At 38.4% G+C, this 17,001-nt stretch overlaps 1 protein-coding gene and 1 pseudogene across 3 annotated transcripts in view; one reads left to right on the top strand and one right to left on the bottom strand.

Moving 5' to 3' along the window:
- The window catches only part of METTL15 (methyltransferase 15, mitochondrial 12S rRNA N4-cytidine), a 197,550-nt gene that overhangs the window by 43,109 nt on the left and 137,440 nt on the right, over positions 1-17,001 (bottom strand). The window lies entirely within an intron of this gene.
- LOC136326549 (tigger transposable element-derived protein 1-like) lies at positions 9,230-11,354 on the top strand (annotated as a pseudogene).

The raw sequence follows: 17,001 nt of genomic DNA, 5'->3' as shown, positions 1-17,001 counted from the left end.
GAGCGATTCCTCCGAGTGCCTTGGCAGTGAGCGCCCATGTTATCGCACAGAGGGGCAGAGTCAGGGGCCTTTGTGTGGGCCAAAGCGGAATCTCGAGCCGCCCCAGCGCCTTGCAAAAGCCGCGCACGGGGACGGAGCGAGACTCAATTCCAACGCTGCAACTTTTCCCTGCGGTTGGGGGTTTCACTCAGAGCGTGAGACTGCTGGCCGGATATCCTGGTCGCAGACAGTGAGTGAGAGTTTCCTCCAAGCGCCCCGGAAGTGGGCGCCCACTTGTGTTACCGGACAGAGTGGCAGAGCCAGAGGTCTTTGAGTGGGCGGAAAGCCCGCCTGATTATGCTAGCAGCTCTGACTGACTGAGCCTTACCCAGAGCCCTGTGCTGAGTGGAAATAGAGTGGGGAGTTGCCAGCTCTTTGAGCCTCTTACTATCCAGGCAGAGGCTGCAGCAACCCCATAGCTGGATTATCAGGCTACTAATTGAGGAAGGAAAGACTAGGAGAAAGGCTCCAGGAACACGGACTCTCTCACTGTTGGAGCCTATAAATGCTAATGAGCTTCGACTGCTAACGAGACTAAAGCACAATACATGACATTGCCATAGAGACTTATCAACTGCAAACCTCTACCTGAGCGTGCCAAAGGGGCAGAACCCGGGGTACAGAGTCACCAAACAGGAAGAGAAAGAGAAAAGAAAAAGCAAGAAGATAACCTCTCAAAATCAAGAATAATCTGCAGACTTTATAACCTATCCCATTTTATTATATTTGTTCGTTTGTTTCTCTTATCTTCATTCTTGATACTTTTTTTTCCTCCTCCAATTTGGCCGATTAACTCTCTACCGGTCTTACTCTCTCCTCTCCTTGAACTACACTACCCATAAGTGTTACATCTCCCATTATCTTTTCTCTTCTCTTTCTTTCTCTCTATGAGGGGTGCACTCCAAAACCCTTAACTCTCTCTCCTCTTTTTTCTTTTTTCTTCTTTTAGTGGTTCCCTCTTTTTTTCTCTCTCTCTCTTTCTTTTCTCCCTCTATATTAGTTTCTTCCTTTCTCCTTTACATCTCCTCTCATTCAAACCTCAATAACAAACAAATTATCTTATCTGGGACTCAAACCTATGTTTGTGGCATTTTGGGGGGTTTTTACTTCACCTTTTTAACTCACTAGCAGTGCTCCCATCCCTGGCTCTCCATATTATCTAGTTCTTGTTCCACTAAATACAATAGTAATTTCTTAATTTGTCCCCCCATTTTTCCGTTTTCCTCTTATTCCTCTCATCATAACTCTTAGACAACCAACACCTAAAAGCAAATCATTTTATTCTTGACCCAAATTTTTTCCTTATTTGCTTTTTGTGGGTCCATACACTCTTTTTTTTTCTTTTTTCTTTTTTCCTTTTTTTTTGCCCCTTTATTACTTTTCCCCACTTCAGGCCCTCCATCACAGGCATTGTTTGTTATAATTCACAGTCCACCACAAGATTTTCTCAAGAAAGAGGGGAGAGGAGAGGAGAGGAAAAAAAGAAGGGGGGAAATAATCTCCTTTTTTTTTAATTTTTATTTTATTTTATTTTTCTTTATTTCATTATTAATTTTTTTAAAAAAACAACTCTTTTCGATTTTTTATTTTTTTATTTATTTTTTTAAACTTTTTATTCTTTATTAAATCTCATTAATACTATCAACAAAACCACCCTCAGATGCCATTAAGGAAGAGAAAATCGAATATCATGGATACAAAAGAAAGAGAGGTAACACAGCTAGATGAGGAAAAATCTATGGAGAAAAAATTTAATATATTGGAAACCTTGGAGCTAAATGACAGAGAATTCAAGATAGAAATCCTAAAAATCCTCCGAGATATACAAGAAAACACAGAAAGGCAATTTAGGGAGCTCAGAAAACAACTCAATGAACACAAAGAATATATGTCCAAGGAAATTGAAACTATAAAAACAAATCAAACAGAGATGAAAAACTCAATTCACGAGCTGAAAAACGAAGTAACAAGCTTAGCTAATAGAACAGGTCAGATAGAAGAGAGAATTAGTGAAATAGAAGACAAGCAACTTGAGGCACAACAGAGAGAAGAAGAAAGAGACTCAAAAATTAAAAAAAATGAGATAGCCCTACAAGAATTATCTGACTCCATCAAAAAGAATAACATAAGAATAATAGGTATATCAGAGGGAGAAGAGAGAGAAAATGGAATGGAGAATATACTCAAACAAATAATAGATGAGAACTTCCCAAGCCTGTGGAAAGAACTAAAGCCTCAAGTTCAAGAAGCAAACAGAACTCCAAGTTTTCTTAACCCCAACAAACCTACTCCAAGACATATCATAATGAAATTGACACAAACCAACAGCAAAGAAAAAATTCTCAAGGCAGCCAGGGAAAAGAAGAATACAACATATAAAGGAAGGCCCATTAGATTATCATCAGATTTCTCAGCAGAAACTCTACAAGCTAGAAGAGAGTGGACCACAATATTTAAAGTCCTGAAAGAGAGGAACTTTCATCCACGAATACTATACCCATCAAAGCTATCCTTCAAATATGAAGGAGAAATAAAAAACATTCACAGATACAGAAAAGATGAGGGAATTTATCATCAGAAAACCCCCACTCCAGGAATTACTAAAGGGGGTTCTCCAATCAGATACAAAGAACAAAAAAAAACAGAGCCACAAGTAAAAGCTCCAAGAAGAACACAATAAAACCAAATTTAAACTGTGACAACAACAAAAAGAAAGAGGGGGAGAAGATGGAGATTAACAGTAGCAAAGGATGATGGAGTGCAAAAGTACTCACAAAATAGTTCACTACAATGAACAGGGTAGGGACCCTTTTCATTACTCAAAGGTAACCACCATTGAAAAAACCACCACAGAAGCACATGAGATAAAAAAGATAGCAACAGAGGAAAGATGTATGGAATACAACCAAATAAAAACAAAAGATAGAAAAACGAAAGAGAAGGATCAAACAAGACACAAAACTAACAGAAAGCAAGATATACAATGGCAATAGGGAACTCACAAGTATCAATAATTACACTAAATGTAAACGGATTAAACTCACCAATAAAAAGGCACAGAGTAGCAGAATGGATTAAAAAAAAATCCAACTGTATGCTGCCTACAGGAAACTCATCTAAGTAACAAGGATAAAAACAAATTCAAAGTGAAAGGGTGGAAAACAATACTCCAAGCAAATAACATCCAAAAAAAAGCAGGTGTAGCAATACTCATATCGGATAATGCTGACTACAAGACAGGAAAAGTACTCAGAGACAAAAATGGCCATTTCATAATGGCTAAGGGGACACTGAATCAAGAAGACATAACAATTCTTAATATATATGCACCAAACCAAGGAGCATCAAAATATATAAGACAGCTACTTATTGATCTTAAAACAAAAACTGACAAAAATACAATCATACTTGGAGACCTCAATACACCGCTGACGGCTCTTGATCGGTCATCCAAACAGAGAATCAACAAAGACATAGTGGCCTTAAACAAAACACTAGAGCACCTGTATATGATAGAAATCTACAGGACATTTCATCCCAAAGTGACTGAGTATACTTTTTTCTCCAGTGTACATGGATCATTCTCAAGAATTGACCAAATGTTGGGCCACAAAAACAACATCAGCAAATTCAGAAAAATTGAAGTTGTACCAAGCATATTTTCTGATCATAAAGCCTTGAAACTAGAATTCAACTGCAAAAAAGAAGAAAAAAATCCCACAAAAATGTGGAAACTAAACAACATACTTTTAAAAAATGAATGGGTCAAAGAAGAAATAAGTGCAGAGATCAAAAGATATATACAGACTAATGAAAATGACAATATGACATATCAGAATCTATGGGATGCAACAAAAGCAGTGATAAGAGGGAAGTCTATATCGCTGCAGGCATATATGAACAAACAAGAGAGAGCCCAGGTGAACCACTTAACTTCCCACCTTAAGGAACTAGAAAAAGAAGAACAAAGACAACCCAAAACCAGCCGAAGAAAGGAGATAATAAAAATCAGAGCAGAAATAAATGAATTAGAGAACAGAAAAACTATAGAAAAAATTAATAGAACAAGGAGCTGGTTCTTTGAAAAGATCAACAAAATTGACAAACCCTTGGCAAGACTTACCAAGGAAAAAAGAGAAAGAACTCATATAAACAAAATCCATAATGAAAGAGGAGAAATCACCACGGACACCGTAGATATACAAAGAATTATTGTAGAATACTATGAAAAACTTTATGCCACTAAATTCAACAACCTAGAAGAAATGGATAAATTCCTAGAAAAATACAACCTTCCTAGACTGAGTCAAGAAGAAGCAGAAAGCCTAAACAGACCTATCAGTAGAGAAGAAATAGAAAAAACCATTAAAAACCTCCCCAAAAATAAAAGTCCAGGCCCTGACGGCTATACCAGTGAATTTTATCAAACATTCAAAGAAGACTTGGTTCCTATTCTACTCAAAGTCTTCCAAAAAATTGAAGAAGAAGCAATACTTCCAAACACATTTTATGAGGCCAACATAAACCTCATACCAAAACCAGGCAAGGATGGCACAAAAAAAGAAAACTACAGACCAATATCTCTAATGAATACAGATGCTAAAATACTAAACAAAATACTAGCAAATCGAATACAACAACATATTAAAAAAATAATACATCATGATCAAGTGGGATTCATCCCAGAATCTCAAGGATGGTTCAACATACGTAAAACGGTTAATGTAATACACCATATCAACAAAACAAAGAACAAAAACCACATGATCTTATCAATAGACGCAGAAAAGGCTTTCGATAAAATACAACACAATTTTATGTTTAAGACTCTCAACAAAATGGGTATAGAAGGAAAATATCTCAACACGATAAAGGCCATATATGATAAACCATCAGCTAACATCATATTAAATGGCTCTAAACTGAAGGCTTTCCCCCTTAAATCAGGAACAAGACAGGGTTGTCCACTCTCTCCACTCTTATTTAATGTGGTACTAGAGGTTCTAGCCAGAGCAATCAGACAAGACAAAGAAATAAAAGGCATCCATATCAGAAAAGAAGAAGTAAAGGTATCACTTTTTGCAGATGATATGATCCTATACATCGAAAACCCCAAAGAATCCACAAAAAGACTACTAGAAACAATAAGCCAATACAGTAAGGTCGCAGGATACAAAATTAACATACAGAAGTCAATAGCCTTTCTATATGCCAACAATGAAACAACTGAGAAGGAACTCAAAAGAATAATCCCCTTCACGATTGCAACAAAAAAAAATAAAATACTTAGGAATAAACATAACAAAGAATGTAAAGGACTTATATAATGAAAACTATAAACCATTGTTAAGGGAAATCGAAAAAGATATAATGAGATGGAAGAATATACCTTGTTCTTGGCTAGGAAGAATAAATATAATCAAGATGGCTATATTACCCAAAGCAATACACAAATTTAATGCAATTCCCATCAAACTTCCAATGATGTTTTTTAAAGAAATAGAGCAAAAAATCATCAGATTTATATGGAACTATAAAAAACTCCGAATAGCCAAAGCAATCCTAAAGAAAAAGAATGAAGCTGGGGGCATAACAATACCTGACTTCAAACTCTATTATAGGGCCACGACAATCAAAACAGCATGGTATTGGCAGAAAAATAGACACTCAGACCAATGGAACAGAATAGAAAGTCCAGAAATAAAACCACATATATATAGTCAAATAATTTTTGATAAAGGGGCCAACAACACACAATGGAGAAAAGAAAGCCTCTTCAATAAATGGTGCTGCCTGACCTGTGGTGGCGCAGTGGATAAAAGCATCGACCTGGAAATGCTGAGGTCGCCGGTTCGAAACCCTGGGCTTGCCTGGTCAAGGCACATATGGGAGTTGATGCTTCCAGCTCCTCCCTCTCTCTCTCTCTCTCTCTCTCTCTCCCCCTCTCCTCTCTAAAATGAATAAATAAATTAAAAAAAAATAAAAATAAATAAAATAAATGGTGCTGGGAAAACTGGAAAGCCACATGCAAAAGAATGAAACTGGACTACAGTTTGTCCCCCTGTACAAAAATTAACTCAAAATGGATCAAAGATCTAAACATAAGACCTGAAACAATTAAGTACATAGAAGAAGACATAGGTACTCAACTCATGGACCTGGGTTTTAAAGAGCATTTTATGAATTTGACTCCAATGGCAAGAGAAGTGAAGGCAAAAATTAATGAATGGGACTACATCAGACTAAGAAGTTTTTGCTCAGCAAGAGAAACTGATAACAAAATAAACAGAAAGCCAACTAAATGGGAAATGATATTTTCAAACAACAGCTCAGATAAGGGCCTAATATCCAAAATATACAAAGAACTCATAAAACTCAACAACATACAAACAAACAATCCAATAAAAAAATGGGAAGAGGATATGAATAGACACTTCTCCCAGGAAGAAATACAAATGGCCAACAGATATATGAAAAGATGCTCATCTTCTTTAGCTATTAGAGAAATGCAAATCAAAACGGCAATGAGATACCACCTCACACCTGTTCGATTAGCTGTTATTAGCAAGTCAGGTAATAGCAAATGTTGGAGAGGCTGTGGAGAAAAAGGAACCCTCATACACTGTTGGTGGGAATGTAAAGTAGTACAACCATTATGGAAGAAAGTATGGTGGTTCCTCAAAAAACTGAAAATAGAACTACCTTATGACCCAGCAATCCCTCTACTGGGTATATATCCCCAAAACTCAGAAACATTGATACGTAAAGACACATGCAGCCCCATGTTTATTGCAGCATTGTTCACAGTGGCCAGGACATGGAAACAACCAAAAAGCCCATCAATAGATGACTGGATAAAGAAGATGTGGCACATATACACTATGGAATACTACTCAGCCATAAGAAATGATGACATCGGAACATTTACAGCAAAATGGTGGGATCTTGATAACATGATACAAAGCGAAATAAGTAAATCAGAAAAAAACAGGAACTGTATTATTCCATACGTAGGTGGGACATAATAGTGAAACTAAGAGACATTGATAAGAGTGTGGTGGTTACGGGGGGAGGGGGGAATGGGAGAGGGATAGGGGGTGGGGAGAGGCACAAAGAAAACAAGATAGAAGGTGACAGAGGACAATCTGACTTTGGGTGGTGGGTATGCAACATAATTGAACGACAAGATAACCTGGACTTGTTATCTTTGAATATATGTATCCTGATTTATTGATGTCACCCCATTAAAATAATAAAATTATAAAAAAAAAAAGAAAAAATTATTAATAGAAGCACCATGTGATCCAGCAATTCCACTTCTAAGATTATGTCCAAAGGAAATGAAAACACTATTGTGAAGAGGTATCTGCACTCTTATGTTCATAACAGCATTATTTGCAATGGCCATGGCATGGAAACAACTTCAATGTTCATCAGTGAATGAATGGATAAAGAAGTGTGGAATATTATTTATCCATAAGAAAAAGAAAACCTTGCCATTTCTGACAACATGGGTGAAATAATAATGCTAAATGAAATAATTCAGAAAGAGAAAATATTCTGTATGATTGCAGCTATATGTGTAGAATCTAAAAGAAAAAAAGAGGGAAACCCAAATTCATAGAGAGATCAGATTCATGGTTACTAGAGGCGAGGGATGGGGAAAGGGAAATTGGATGAAGGTGGTCAAAAGGCACATACTTCCAGATAAATAAGTTCAAGAGATGGAATGTACAACTATTAATTAACACTGATGTATGGTATAGGTGAATGTTATTATGAAAGTAACTTCTAAGAGCTCTCATAAGGAAATATTTTTTCTTTTCCTTTTTTCTTTTTGTATTTTTTGAGATGATGAATGTTAACTAAACTTATTGTGGTGAGCATTTCACAATATATATAAGTCAAATCATTATGCTGTATACCTTAAACTTATACAGTGCTGTCTATCAATTATTGTCTCAATACAACTTGAAAAAAAGAATAAATTTAATAAGTATGTCAATTTAAATATATAAGTAATAAAATGGAGATCACCAAAAAAGATAGGTCCAACATTTTCAAGCCAACCATTTTAGCTTTCTCTATATTTTTCCCATAATTTATAATAGCGGTACTAGGAGCTATACACTTGAAGCATGAAACTGTGCCTAAAACAGATAGATGCCTTCTTGCCAAAGTGCTGCTTTAGCTCTCAGCAGAGATTCTCAAGTGAATAGAGTATTCAAAACCAACAGACAGGCAAGAAGTTGGGATCACCTTGCAGCTATACTAATTTTCCTTCCTACACAAAGTGAGATGCTGCCTTCAGGGTTCTTCAGGGGCCTGAGGGCAACTGGCATGTGTTTTGGAAGGGGAATAAGAAGAGAAAAATTGGGCAACATTCCCAAGACCTCATTCCCTCCATCTATCTACAGGTGGGTAGGGTGAGTGGATTTCAACGGTGTTGCAGAATTCCTATTTATACTTACTTACTTATCTGTTATGTGGTTTAAAGAGAAATTCACAGATCACTAGTAATTTTTTTCTCAAATTCTAATGAAGACAGTTATTTTCAGATTCCCCACTAAATGTTCATTAAATATGTTTTTACGTCAAGCATTATTCTCTTCGGAGGTAAAGGTAAATAAAGTAAGGCTTTCTGAGCTTTGAGCTGAGGGGAAGAAATGTATACACAAACAGTTTGTGTAACAACCTGACAGGTGCTAACAGTAAACAGATAAACTAGTTGCTATGTCTGTGCAGGCATACTCATTTTGTCACACCTTACTGTATTGCACTTTGCAGATACTGTGTTTGCTTGTTTGTTTGTTTGTTTGTTTTTACAAGATGAAGGTCTGGCAACCCTGTGTCCAGTAAGTCTATCAGTGCCACTTTTCCAACAGCATTGTCAACTTCATGCCTCTGTGTTACATTTTGATAATTCTTGTAATATTTCAAACTTTCTCATTATTATTATATTTGTTACAGTAATTTGTGATCAATGATGTTACTGTGGCAATTATTTTGGAGTGCCACAAACCACACCAATAAAAGATGGTGAACTTTACTGATAAATGTTCTGGGTGTTCTGACTGTCCCACTGACTGGCCGTTCTCCTTGGCCTCCCTAGTCTCACACTCTCCTTGGGCCACCCTATTCCCCAAGATACAACAATATTGAAATTAGGCGGCCAGCTAATAACCCTACCATGTCCTCTGAGTGTTCAAGTCAAAGGAAGAGTTATATATCTCTCACTTTAAATCAAAAGCGAAAAGTGATTAAGCTTAGTGAGGAAGGCATGTCAAGAGCTGAGCTAGTCTAAAAGTGAAGCTTCTTGCACCAATCAGTGAGCCAAGTTGTGAATGCAATGGAAAAGTTCTTGAAAAACACTAAAAGTGCTACTCCAGCGGAATGCACAAATGATAAGAAAGTAAAACAGCCTGACTGCTAATATGGAGAAAGTTTTAGTAGCCTGGATAGATCAAACCAGCCACAACATCCCTTTATGCCAAAACCTAATCGAGCAAGGCCCTAACTCAATTCAATTCTATGAAAGCTAAGAGAGGTGTAAGGAAGCTGGATAAGAAAAGTCTGAAACTAGCAGAGGATGGCTCTGCTAGCATGAGATTTAAGGAAAGAAGCTGTCTCCATAACACAAAACTGCAGGGTGAAGCAGCAAGTGCTGATGTAGAAGCAGCAGCAAGTTATCCAGAAGGTCTAGTGAAGGTAGTTAATGAAGATGGCTGCACTACACAACAGATTTTCAGTGGAAGAGGAATGACCTTCTATTAGAAGGTGATACCTTATAATAGCTAGGAGAAGTCAGTGCCCAGATTTAAAGCTTCAAAGGACAGGCTGACTCTCTTGCTGGGGGATAATGCAACTGGTTACTTTGAGATGAAGCCAATGTTTATTTATCACTCCAAAAATCCTAGAGGCCTTAAGAATTTTGCTAAACCTACTCTGTCTGTGCTCTGGAAATGAAGCAGCAAAGCCTGGGTGACAGATAGCACATCTGTTTACAACATGGTTTACCAGATATTTTAAACTCACTGTTGAGACAAACTATTCAGAAAAAAAAAGCTCTCTTTCAAATTATTAGTGCTCATTGACAATTCACCTGGTCACCCAAGAGATCTGACAGAAATGCAAAAAAAAAAAAATTTTAATGTTTTTTGTGGTGTTTTTTTTTTTGTATTTTTCTGAAGCTGGAAACAGGGAGGCAGTCAGACAGACTCCCGCACGCACCCGACCAGGATCCACCAGCACGCCCACCAGGGAGCGACGCTCTGCCCACCAGGGGGCGATGCTCTGCCCCTCCGGGGTGTCGCTCTGTTGTGACCAGAGCCACTCTAGCACCTGAGGCAGAGGCCATGGAGCCATCCTCAGCGCCCGGGCCATCCTTGCTCCAATGATGGGAAGAGAGAGACAGAGAGGAAGGAGAGGGGGAGGGGTGGAGAAGCAGATGGGCGCTTCTCCTATGTGCCTTGGCCGGGAATCGAACCCAGGACTTCTGCACACCAGGCCAACGCTCTACCACTGAGCCAACTGGCCAGGGCCTGTTTTTATGCCTGCTAAAACAACATCCATTCTGTAGTCTATGAATCAAAGAGTTATTCTGAATTTTAAGTTCTTTTAAGAAATACGTTTTGGCCCTGGCCAGTTGGCCCAGTGGTAGAGAGAGCATCAGCCTGCTATGTGGATGTCTGGGTTCAATTCCCATCCAGGGCACACAGGAGAAGCGCTCATCTACTTCTCTGCCCTTCCTTCTCTCCTTTCTATCTCTCTCTTCCCCTCCCACAGCCAAGGCTCCATTGAAGCAAAGTTGGCCCAGACGCTTAGGGTGGCTCCATGGCCTCTGCCTCAGGTGCTAGAATGGCTCCAGTTGCAGTCAGAAGCCCCAGATGGGCAAAGCATAGTCCCCTGGTGGGCATGTGGGTGGATCCCGGTCAGGCGCATGCAGGAGTCTGTCTCTCTGCCTTCCCGCTTCTCATTTCAGAAAAATAAAAAAAAAATAAATAAAAAAAAAGAGTAATAAAAAAAGAGAAAGAAATATATTTTGTAAAGCTATAGCTGCCATACATCGTGATTCCCCTGATGGATCTGGGCAAAGTAAATTGAAAACCTTTTGAAAAGAATTCACCATTCTAGATGCCATTAAGAACATTTGTGAGTCGTGGAACAAGGTCAAAATACCAACATTAACAGAGGCCTATAAGAATTTGATTCTAACCTTCATGGAAAGTTATGTGTCCCAACTGGGGTCCATCTGGCAGCCCCTGTCTGAGGCTGATGCTCAAATCAACCAAGCTATCCTCAGTGCCCAAGACTGATGCTCGTACTGCAACTGGTTGCAAGTGGGGAAGAGAGAAGGAATGGGGAAGGGGGAAAGAGAAGCAGATGGTCACTTCTAATGTGTGCCCTGACTGGGGATGGAGCCTGGGCCACCTGCACGCCAGAATGACACTCTATCCACTGAGCCAACTGGCCAGGACCCTGTCATAAAACTTTAATAGATGAAGAGTTGCTTCTTTTAGATGAATACAGAAAGTGGTTTCTTGAGATGCAATCTACTTCTGGTGAAGATGCTATGAAGACTGTTGAAATGACAACACAGGATTTAGAATATGACATTAACTTAATTGATAAAGCAGCATCAGGGTTTGACTCTAATTTTGAAAGAAGTTATATTGTGAGGAAAATGTAACCAACAGCATTGCATGCTACAAAAAAATTGTTTGTGAAAGGGAGTCTATCGATGCATTAAACTTCACAGTTGTCTTATTTTAAGAAATTGCCACAGCCATCTCAACGTTCAATAGCCATCACCCTGATCAGATGTAAGTATTCATTGAGAATGAGGCAAAACACTCCACCAGTAAAAAAATCATGATTCACTGGAGAGTCAGATGGTTAGCATTTTTTAGCAGAAAAGTACTTTTTAAGTTTGGTATGTAATTTTTTTTAGATATAATGCTGTTATACACTTAATAGACTACAGTATAAACATAACATATTTATGTGCTGTGAAACCAAAAATTAGTGTGACTCATTTGAGATATTTGCTTTACTATAGTGCTTTGGAAGTAAACCTTCAATATTTCCAGGTTATTTGGAAATATAGACTGAATACTAATTCTAGCACTAGAAACAGAAATAATAAAATTTTAGGATTGGAGGGAAACTCACAAATCATTTATCCCAATTATTTAACTGATGTTGAGTCTTTTCCATCTCCATTATCACTGCTAAGTGTGGGAGGGCATTATTTTAATCACGTACCATTTATCTCATTGGTGAAGGGGGATTCCAATTCTAGGATTATGGAAACGGCCAAACACACAGCACTATTTCACAGATGAGATCGACAGGAGTTTATTAATCTCATATACGCACATCCCAGGGGTAGAAGATGTCACATGCTATGCACGGCTAAATGGGGGTTGCACTAGAAACATAGTAGATAACCAGAGGCTGTGGGAAGCCCGCTTTTTACTATCAAGAGCGTGAGGTCCTTTTTGTTTCCACAAGGAGATGCGATTGGCTTGATTGAACAATTCAACGGCTGGCAGGGTTCTGAAACTAAAAGCACCCACAGTGGGGAATGGAACTTGTGGTTAGGCCATCTGAGGCTCTCTCAGTCTTCGCCAGATCAAGAACACAAAATATTGGGCTTTAATATTAGGCCTATACTACAGAAATCTAACTCATATTTGCACACCCAGTAATAAGAATTTACTACTGCTTTTGTTTTTTGTTTGTTCGTTCGTTGTATTTTTCCTAAGTTAGATGTGAGGGGGGTGCAGTCTGACAGACTCCCTCATGAGCCCAACCGAGATCCACCTGGCATGCCCACCAGGAGGAGATGCTCTGCTCATCTGGGGCGTTGCTCCGTTTGGGCCAGAGTCATCTAGCGCCTGAGGCGGAGGCCATGGAGCCATCCTCAGTGCCCAGGCCAACTTTGCTCCAATGGAGCCTTGGCTGCGGGAGAGGAAGAGGGAGAGAGAGAGGAAGGAGAGGGGGAAGGGTGGAGAAGCAGATGGGCGCTTCTCCTGTGTGCCCTGACCGGGAATCAAACTTGGGACTTCCACATGCTGGGCCAACACTCAACCACTGGGCCAACTGGCTAGGGCCTGTTTTTTTTTTTGTTTGTTTGTTTGTTTGTCTGTTTTTGTTTTAAGCCAGTTCTCTTTTAGTTCAGTTGATAGCTATTTCCTCAGTATTTCTATTTCTTTATGTGCCTGGTATCAGTCCATGTAAAACAATTGGTAACCTGCAACCCATGACAGCCTTTCAGCTACCTACTCTTACCAAGTATAAGGGATATTTGTTGGCTACCTCTCAGGTGTCAATCTTTCTGTTCCAATGGGACCTCAACACTTCAGCCATGTATTTTGGGAGAGACTGACCATATCTATGATGGTTTGTCAACTTGGATAGCCTATAGTACCCAGTTATTTAATCAAACACTCATCTAAGTGTTGCTGTCAGGTATTTTGTATATATGGTTAATATTACAATCAGTTCACATACCTTCGGTAATGTGGGTGTGCCTCGTCCAATGAACTGAAATGCCTTAAGAGCAAAAACAGGTTACCCAGCAGAAGAAGTCACTCTTCCTCAAGACTGCAATATCAGCCCATGTCAGTTTCCAGCCTGCTGGCCTGCCCTACCAATTTCAGACTTGCCAGTCCCCACAACTGTGTGAGCCAAACCCTTGAAATAAATCTCTCTATGTGTGTATACATATGCATACACACATGGCTGTGTGTATATCTTACTGGTTCTGTTGCTCTTAAGAATCTTGATGGATATAATATCTCAGCTCAAGAGGTAGATTTCTGATAAGCTAAGCTAATTTGCATACACTATTCACATGGCCTCTGTAATTTACTTAGATTGGCATGTGTCACAACTCTGGCCAATGAGATACAAGAAAGATTTCCTAGGAACTGAGGGAAAAAAACTCTTTCTTTTAATGAGTTACTGGAAGAAGAAGGTTTTTCAGAATCTCATTTGACATGAAAGAACCACACAGCCCTGATTATCACCAGCAGATATCTTGACACAAAGAACGGGAAAGGATGGCAGCAGTTTTAACCAAAACTGTGCAAGACAAAGTAGAGAGAAAGAATAGCCAGGCCACAAAATTGAGCTTCGCCTAAAATCCAACTTGTCTTGGAACTTGTGAGTTCTGTGAGCCCATAAATCAACTTGGTTATCAAAACCAGTTTAAGTTGGCTTTTCTTTTACTTGCAATGAAAAACATCATAATTATTATAGGTATCATGGTCCTCAAGTCTTCTTTTCTCTAAATAAAAGAATTTGTTTCTTTTGCTGTTCTCCATACAAAAATTCTTTCACCATGCTAGTTGCTCTTTTATTAATATGTTCCAGTTTGCTGATGTCCCAGATTTAAATTCCATAATGAGCAGCACAAAATAAAGTAAGTTCTTACCTCTCTTGTTCTAATTATTATATTAATAGAGCTCAAGATCAAAATAGTTTGAGAATTTATTTCACAATGTTGACTTATACTGATACCCTTGATTCTTTTTCATGTAGACCGCTGCACTGCTAAGCCTATTTCCTCCATAACAGTACTTGCGCAGTTTGGTTTTGTTAATTACTTCAGATCTAAGTACAATTTCTACCCTACACATTTTCTACAATCCTTTTAGGATGCAGATTATTATCTTTAACCATAGAAAGCTTTACAGTATGGCTAAAGTCTCAAACAAATCACTACGGCCCAGTTTTAATTACTTAACCATTAGAGCTATTATCCTGTTTGACGCTCACATACTTGTAAAATAAAAATAACACAGGAGATGTTTGCATTCTCGAGTGCCCTCAAACATAACTGTTTAATACACAATACTCATACAGATTTTTTGCCTCACTATGAGTAAATAACAAAAATGTAATCCTTGTGGTACAAAACTCAGCATAATGATATACAAGTATGAGAATATCATGTAGGAAAAAAGTAACCATGAGGCAACACCACAAAGTATATCATGTGTCTAAGGCAGAGTTTTCTGATGCTACATCAGTTTGTGTGTGTGTGTGTGTGTATGTGTGTGTGTGTGTATACGCTTCTAGAATTACTAGATTGTTTTCAGAGTAAAGAAACCATCCACAAAGTTTACTGGCCAATCTGTTGAAAATTTAGCCTTAGCTTTGGACCCTGGGGCATTATTTCATATATGCAATTATGTTGTGGCTGATTTTCCTGGACAGGCAGATTCCATGCCCTTTTTCCTTTCAGCCTCTCTTTCTTCTTTCAATATCTTTGCATGGGCATATTACAAGTGTTATAAAACAAGTAACAGAAAGTGTGAACTGGCCAGGAAGGATCATTGTGGTCACAAAAAAAAAAAAAAAAAAGAGCCAAACCAGGCCATTCAGCCATAACTACAAATGCACAATTTGTTCAAATCATCCGTCATCATCATTTGTTATTACCCTAGGCTCCCCAGATTGTAAGTAAATGTTGCTTGTAACACAGAGCACATGTTACAAGAGAATGATTCTGCAACAAAACCCTAAGAAAAGCCAAGGTGCTTAGCAGTAGATTGCCAATAATACCTTAGTTGTTTGAAGCCATTTTTGAGGCTTTTTGACTATAAGTGTTAGTCTCGACTCTGACAAGTCATCAGCACTTGCAGTACAAGTCATGGGTCTATTTTATTTATAAAGGACTGAGGTGCTCTAGCATATACTGAGGCTAGTATTGTAAGAGTAACTACCATTCACTGTGTATTTGATTTAGGATTGAACATGGAACTTCATCATTCTTCTAACTGTATAATCTAATGACGAGGGTTAAGGATAAATTACCCCACAAATTATAAAAGTGTATCCAATTCACAGGGTTGGACATCTTGGAGTTAATGAGCATACTTATTCATCTTTCCTTTAGAAACTCCAAGTTCCTATGGCTTACAAAATTCTTGATATAAAAAGGCACTTTTTGCTGCCCAGGGATAAATAACTTCTAGTTTCATGGAGCGGAGACTTATTTGTGTAGAATCAGATAAAAAAAAAACTAAGCTGTTGGTTAAATAAAGCAATTTTATTATTAAAAATGTAAAGTTTAAACACAAATTTTCATGAAAAAAACTGAATTTGGAGACTAACTCTAACTCTTTCTAAGATAACCTAAGAGAGAAAAATGTCATTATTATTTTTATTCTCCTAGGATTTAACACTCCTCTATCTTAACCAAAAATATTAAATAAATGTTTCATGTCATTATATACCTCTTATCTCAAGTGCATTAATATACTTTACCATATATACAACTGACAAAAATATACAAATGGTCTACAGAAATGACTAACAGTGGTCTTGATTCTCTCTGACTCATTTAACTCTCGGTGTATGACAAATCACCCCAAAATTTATTAGCTTAAAATAATCATTTATTAACTCACATTCTGTTGGTTAGCAATTTAGGTTGAGCTCAGCTAGTGATTCTTTTGACGTGGGTAGGATAAGACTTAGTTGGTCCCATACGAACTCACTTACATGTTGGGAAGCTGGCCAGGATAAAGACAGTAACTGGACCATGATCTCTAGCATTTAGTTGGCTAGCCCAGGTTTCTCCACAGTGGTCCGGATCCAAAAGTAGCAAGGTAGGACAAGCCAATCCATCAGCACTTTTTAAGTTTCTGAGTCTGCCCCATTTTCTCATATCCTATCAGCGAGAGCAAGTCCCTACCTCAGTTCATATTCCACGACAATAAAAACAGACTTCATCACATGATGGAAAGAGGACATATGACAAGGGGTACACACAGTGAAGACAGAAATTACAGTGGGCATGTTTGCAAATAATAAACCACACACTTCGTATTTAGTAGCAAGGAGAAACCAACGTTTTCCCTCTACTCGAGAGTGTTCTCTGCTGATGGAGACCCTTCCAGGGAGCTTCCTCTGAAATCCACCACAGCAGTGGTGGCTGGTGGTTGATGC

This window comes from Saccopteryx bilineata, chromosome 1, assembly GCF_036850765.1.
Source record: "Saccopteryx bilineata isolate mSacBil1 chromosome 1, mSacBil1_pri_phased_curated, whole genome shotgun sequence".
Classification (NCBI taxonomy): domain Eukaryota; kingdom Metazoa; phylum Chordata; class Mammalia; order Chiroptera; family Emballonuridae; genus Saccopteryx; species Saccopteryx bilineata.
Note: the sequence above shows the minus strand (reverse complement) of the source record. Positions and strands in the feature narration are given on the sequence as shown.